Source organism: Dermacentor andersoni, chromosome 2 (genome assembly GCF_023375885.2).
Source record: "Dermacentor andersoni chromosome 2, qqDerAnde1_hic_scaffold, whole genome shotgun sequence".
Lineage (NCBI taxonomy): Eukaryota > Metazoa > Arthropoda > Arachnida > Ixodida > Ixodidae > Dermacentor > Dermacentor andersoni.
In genome coordinates this window covers 189,107,266-189,114,432 of record NC_092815.1, presented here as the reverse complement: position 1 = coordinate 189,114,432, position 7,167 = coordinate 189,107,266, and the positions used below count along the sequence as shown (strand labels likewise).

General features: G+C 49.1%; 1 pseudogene; it reads left to right on the top strand.

Moving 5' to 3' along the window:
• The first annotated feature begins 6,590 nt into the window (after positions 1-6,590).
• LOC126541080 (U2 spliceosomal RNA) lies at positions 6,591-6,758 on the top strand (annotated as a pseudogene).
• Positions 6,759-7,167: the final 409 nt, after the last annotated feature.

The window sequence follows — 7,167 nt, the reverse complement described above, 5'->3', positions numbered from 1 at the left end:
GTACGATCCCCGCATTGCTACTTTAACCTTTTCACTTATGTCTCCTATATGCGCGCACTTAAAAACGCTAAGTAATTGCTGTCGCGACGAAGATAAGTCCCCATGTCGAAGCACTGGCTCCTAGTTCTACCACTGTAGATCATCGAAAGGAAAGAAGTTACTCACAGCCGTAAAGTCCTTCTTCTTTACGCCGTTGAAAGACGGGCCGGACGCACCAACGTCGCCGCAGACGCTTCCTGCGCTCCCGCCGTCTTTGCAAGAGCAGCAGCAGCAAAAGCTTCTTTCTCATGTGGTACATTGCGGGCAGAGAACGCTGAAGCCAGCGAAGCAGACGGCTAAGCAAAAGCTTGACCGCACTGTCGTGCGAGGTAGCGCGCAGTTGTCAACTGCAGTCCGTGGGCAAGCAGACGCTGTCGCCATCATCTATCGCGCGTGATGTTGATCAGTGATGTAGCTTTGCTTGCCATAAGGGTGTGTAGATACAAACGGCGCACATTCCTTAACTTAAAAACAATATACTAGCTCTAACATTGATAAATTAAATAGAAAAGGCTAGCCATAATGAAATTAAAGATAAACTTTTCTCAAAGCCAAAGGCGAACGTTTTCGCCTTCGCTGGGCCGCTGGTCTGTCAGCGCTGAGCTACAAGCAGCGAAGCGCGCACTACGACGCGCACGTGTGAGCGTATCGTGTGGCTGGCCGCCCTACCCTTCGTCATCCGCGTACGCGTACGCTTACGTGTACGCGTAGCGAGACGCGTATCCCGTGCTGCGTGTGGTTGGGCCTTAAGAGCTGCGCAATAAACTTTGGGCATAGAAAAGAGAACTAAGTCTCCCCCCCCCCTTTTTTTTTACTGCTTCACCTATGGCACATGTGTCGGTAGGTTAGCGTTCTCTGTTCGTTGTAATTATTTTTTACCTTTGCAATGCCTCGTCATTCTTAATGTCGTAGAAACCAGCCCAATCTTTAGTTATGGTCCATTTCACACAGCTAAGCGCGACGAGAGGCGTCCGAGGCGGAAAGTATGAACACGCCGGTGTGTTTGCGTTCGCCATCAATTCAAAGCAAAGTCATGTTCCGGGTGCAACTAAATCTGGGAAGCGCGAGGAAGGAAAATATACCCTAAAAGGAAGGCTGACGCACTGATAAGAGGCCAAAATGGCGAGTACCAGTCGGAGTGCTCGCCTTCATAGCACAAGCTTCGGAGCCTCTACAGCTGCATAGGGGAAAACAGGCATTTCCCATGGGACACGAAGCTCTTCCGTATGCACGGCTCCTTTGTTAGTGTTAGAACTGATAAACCGTAGCAAAGCAGCTTCGGAAATGAGCAGTGCTCAGCGACTGAAACGCACTACTCGGAGCGCGCGGATGCCACTGTTTTTTTCCTTTCGGTCTTTTTTTTTTTGCGCCACAATTGAGCTCTACGTAATCGCCGTGGGACCAAATGCAGTCACAATGCGTCACAAAGGTTCTCGCTTTCGTTGTATATCACGATGCATCACCTCGGTCGGTGCAAAAAGTGCCGACGACCATGCGCTTCGAGTATCGCCTTTCAATTACTGAACACTGTACGTATTGTTGCCTACAGACCGCGCTTATCCAATATTTCACCGTTACATCTACTGATGCCTAATTAAAAGCAATTGAAGTGAATGGCCTAAGCAGCTACATTGATGCTTCAGTAACTGTTCGTGCACCCAAAAACGCAACATGTTTGATCAGATTTGGTTTCACGTGGTACTTGGACAACGCAAAACAAAGCAAAAACGACGGAACATATTACATAAACATAGCTGACGACAGCGCCTGCTGAGCCCGACCGGGCCGTCACATGCCATTACATCCGTGGCGCCGATGCATGAAGGCGTCACTGGCCCAAACTCATCCCGGGCCCGGTGCCTATAGTTGTTTCCGGGAGTGTTTACACTGATGTTTTGCCACTGTCGCATTTATATTCTTAGTGCGAGCTGAAGATAACAGCCATCCGTCATATGACCGCTATCGGATAGTGCATAAGTCCATTGGCCACTCAAAAAAGTTGAGGTGCTAGAGCTTGTAGCCCTTGGCGAAGGAGCAGGAAAAGTTCCCAGATGCCAAATTTGAGGAAAAACAGCCAACCAAAACAAGGACTTGCTTCCATATCTAAAGAAACATGTGGTGGCATTTTGTTTAGATAGTGTAACCTCATTTAAAAACAGATGCGGCAATAGTTTTTTTTTTCATGCACTCGAACTAAGTTTTACTGTCCTTTGCATTTATATAGAGCTTAACAAAACAATGACCCACCTATCTATGTTGTAAAGGGTGTTCGCATATCCGTCATACATTTCTTGGCAATCCTTCTTAACTGCCTCTTAAAGGCACCAAGAGTTGTCAAACAAAAAAACTCCTTCAGCAGTGTAAGCCGATATGACAACTGATACACCAAAGAGTCGGAAGCTGTGTAGGCGAGGTCGCATATCATTCCGAAGTTTGCCTGCTATTTGCTGGCTTACGGCTGCGCTCGAACGCAGATATCGTTGCTGCTGCGTTCGAGCGTGGTCATGGCTGGCTGTTCTGTAGTGGCGGCTCCCACGCAGGCTGTGTTTCAGCACCACGGCGTCCGCTTTCACTGCCACGGCCAACCATACCAACTCCCAGTTGACCTCCAACCCTTAGCCGGTAGGCGCGACGGGAGAAACAAAAATTGCGGATTGCTCACAAAAAACAAAAACGCGCGTACAGATTGTTCTCAATACTCGAACGAGATATACGCAAGTCAATTTCTTCTTGTATGACCATTCACCAACCCGCATTTAAAAAATGCGAGCTCCGACACACGTTGCATTTAATTTACATTCGACATCGACCACGTTGTCTTACGCCTGCCATCGCCTCACAAGAAGCATTGTGGAACTCTCCTTAAGAGCGGGGCTGAGCGAAAGGTAACCTGGCCGAGTTCGGCAAAGTATTAGGTCCTCGCACATGATTAGACAATTTGACGGAATATGATGGGGCCGTGATTGAAGCAAAAGAAAGATAATTGAGGATCAATGAAAGTGGCCTTCGCGGTTCACTGGGAGAAAGTTTGGCTATATTTTATGAAGACGAGCCCGACCATACCGAGAGGGCGCTGGTTCCTGCTTGTACCATTTCTCTCACGACTGAAATCAGCACAGGTTTAAATTTCCTCGGAGAAATGTCGCTACCTGATGACGGTGATAAGGAGCATATATTAGAAATTTTATATGCTTTGTTTAACTTTGTTCCTGGCCACCTGGTTCAGTATTTTTTTAAAACTGAAGCATATGTTACCGCCAGCTGTGGCGAGTCGACGGCGGGAGTGCGAAAGGAGGAAAATCAAATTTTCTTAAATGGCAGCAGGTTTCGAGATCCTCATTTCTCTGCCTGCAGAAAAGAGGTTTTTATGCGTCAGGGGGCTCATAATTTAACTCTTCTGTGTGTCTTAAAAGCTAGCGACCAAGCTGAGGCATGGATATAACCAGTTTTGTGTAAAATGGCGATGACGCACCTAAGTTACCAAGTGTACCTTGATGAATCTTACATGGCATTTCTTTGCATAATTACGACACTAAAGGAGCTGCTAAGAAAGATGCTAGGATTCAAAAGCGACAGTGTTACCGTTTAGGCAAATAAAGCCTTTCTAAACTTCGACACTGTCACTGAGCTTCCACCGATGAGTAGAAGCCATGGCCTCTGGAAGATTACTCGCCTGTCCCAGAACGGCGTAGTTATAAGAAGCCAGTCCGTCTTCGTAGTAATACGGTGGCCCGAAGTACTTCAGAACTTCCTTGAAGTCCACGGCCGTCCAGGACAGGGCGTCCAGGTGACCCTGCAAGAGCGGCGGCAGCCCGTGCCACGCGCGCTTCCTCCGCAGCCAATCGGCCACGAAGCCCCCGGGAAGCTCATCCACGCGGTCAAACAAGTTTTGGAGTACTCCAGAGGTGGTCGAGCCAACGGTCGCTTTGGGAAACGACACACTTGGGAAGGAAGTGTCTTCGTCGGTGGTGCGTACCCGCGCTGCTCCCAGTGCAGCGATGGTCATCGTGCGCTGTATCCGCGCCATCATCAGCGTGACCTTCAGCAACCGCTCCGTGGGAACAGCGTCGTCACCTGTGCGTAGCAACACCTTTAGTTTGATTGCGCTGTTTAGCGTCCCAAAATTGCACGGCTGGTTGATAAAATATCATGAGTCATTCCACTCTGAAAGTGGATGAGCAGCGAAGCTGTTTAGCATATGACACAGAGCTGACACAGAATTTCGAACAAAGGTACGAACTCATTAACCGTGATTTTTTATGCACATTCCCGTGGAAGACGGGACCGCGCCGCGCTGACGAGCCGGAGGAAACTAGACACGCGCGACGCGACGTCTCGACAGGACCGCCACCACAGAACGGAAGGAAATGGAAATTGGATACGCGAGTGCTTGGAAAGCCGACAAAGGGAGGGCGATACGAACCTAGACATGGCTAGGGTGCCTCGATGCGCGCGCTCCCCTCCGCCGCCGTGCAGGGTGAAGACAACCGCGTCGTCTGCTACGGCGTCCGCCATTATGATGCCCGCTCCGTAGTCAGTCAACGGTCGTCGCGCAGCTGCATGTACAGTTCTCTTTGATAGCGTCTGCTGCTTTAATGATAAGTCGGGAACGCGACATTTTCGCATCAGCAGTGTGAAGGTATCAATTTAATATTCTGTCATTTTTATTTTTAAAGCGGAATTTCAAACTGGACTTGCTGGCAACAGAAAACTGCCGTCCACGCCAGCCGCGCAGACCTTAAAAGAACGTCTTGTTGGGCTAGCTGGGGACTGTTCACCTTGGTTAAAGGCACGAAACATACGCAGGCACGAGTCCCGCCGTCTTTCGCTGTGTCTGTGTGTGAGTTTCGTGCCTTTAACCAAAGCATAAAGAGCGTTTGGCTGCCAGCTGAAACCCGAATTTGTTTAACAGACCGCGTGCCGCCACAGGACAAAAGAATAATTGTCATCGCACGCCCTACTTTCAAATCTTGTTTTCGAATCAGTCATCAGTTAGGCCATTTACGGGCTGAATGTTGCAACGCTGCGTAGAAATCAATGATCGTAACAGTCAAATAACCACTCTGCGGTTGAAACGATGCCGTGTGTAAGTGATGTTCTACCAATGTTGAATGGTTGTTTCGGGGTCACGGAAAGTGCAGTGAACGTGGCAGCTTTTCATTTGTGCCTGTGTTACCTGTTTGGGTCTGTGTTACCTGTGCTGACATTTGCGAATTTTTTAACGTCACATATTTCAATCAATATCACATCCATGGTCTTTGTGATTTCGTAGCATCGGGTGTGATGGATCCGTGGTAGAGGGCACCGGAAATGTCGACCACCTCAGGTTTTATTAACATGCACCGATACCGCACTAGTACACAGCACCATGCGTTTAACCTCTATAGAAACTCGGCCGCCGCGGCTGGGTGGCTCCCACGTCCTCAGGACGATAAGCCGATAAGATAGTCGAGCGCGATAACTACGGAGCCTATACATCCGGGCCGCTTTTATTCCTTCATTGTAGTTCGAAGGGTAATTTATATTTGTTCTGTGGGATATTGCACACTAATACTACGAAATGAACAACTTCTGGCGCATTCTTATGTTTAGCTTGAGTATATAGCATGCGCTTTCATTGAACGTTTTATTTTATTTTGTGGCCGTATTCTGTTTAGCAGTGCTTCTATAGTTATTCTTAATTTTGTTTTGAATTCTTTTACCCTACTGTAAATATTCAGATGAGGGTAAACAAAATATTGAATGCATACCAGATTATTTGGTGCCTTACATGTGGCTTATATAGCACTAAGTCACGACTCTCACGTAGTAATTGACTATAAAGCCCTGTTTAGCATATTTTCTGCACTAATATATTGTCAACTGGTAATTGCTATAAACCGGTCAAGGGTGCTAAAAGGTGGCCGTACGGCTTCTGAACACTGAGAAAAAATGCATTCAATAGATAGCAATTCCGATGTGATAGCTTGTTTATTTTTGGTCGGGAACTTTAAGGATTTCAAAAATAACAAGCGCTACAGCTCACTGCAAATTAACTGCAGCGCATGTTTTGCTTCCATGCCCACTAATTCTCGCAGCTTCGAGCTGGCGCAGGTGAATGCGTAGCCTTACTCTTGCATAACTTGATATCAGCATGTGTTCCAGAGAATCCTTGTGTCGTTGGCATGCCTCCATACTGCTCTGAGCCCTCTTGATTAAATATTCTGTCACAGCCTCTAGAGGAGACTTCAGGGTGAACAGGTTGTCAGTCCGGGACGTGATTCCCTTAAAGCGCTCTTCGCAGGATGTGAGCAAGCTCATAACTTCACCGCTCGGATAACATAAGTTCTTACCATCATGAACATACTCTTTTAGTGCAGTTAAATATGGGGCACTGGGCCACGCAACACCCGGGCATTTCGGACCAGAAAACGCCGTGCACGTGTCTCTCTCGACCGACCGCAACGAAATGTGGGGAGCGCAATGGCGGCCGGCGGTCGGAAGGCGCCACTGACCCCTTCACAGAATGACTCCACGCTCCGAGAGGGCGCGTGCATCGAGGCACCCTAGACATGGCCGACGCGGGTCAAAGTGTAGTGTCCGTTCTTATCAGCTTAATATCTGACACAGGTTCTATTTGGACCCAAGAAAATAAACTTATTTTTGCGAGTTGGCGGAGTGCTTCAACCTTGCTTCGCCTCCGCCGTGGGTAGGTGCCACAAAGTGCATGCCCGCGTCCCTCTCGAAATGGCCGCCATTGCCGCCGAAGCCGCAACGCCGCTTGCACGGCGAAGGTACACAGTACACTGTAGCGAAGGGGAAGAGGGCTCCCCATTGTTCCCGAGCTCGCCGCACCGGTTGGTCACGTGGGTCGCCGGAGCGTGACGTGGGACGAGGCGGCTCGGCGAGCGGGCAGAGTGGTTTGGGAGACGGAGCAGCGTGGTCGTGCACCGGCAGACAACTGAAGATGTGGTCGGCAGGGTGAAATCTTCAGGCCGAAGTCTTCGCCGGTCGATCGACAGACGGTGCAAGTCCGTCAAGATCTTCGGCAGCGAGGTACCAGCAGCCCGACGCTCTTCAGATAGGGATCTCGGCAAGCGCGCCACAGATAAGCCTCGTGTTCCGGCCCACTCTCATAACTTTCCGCCG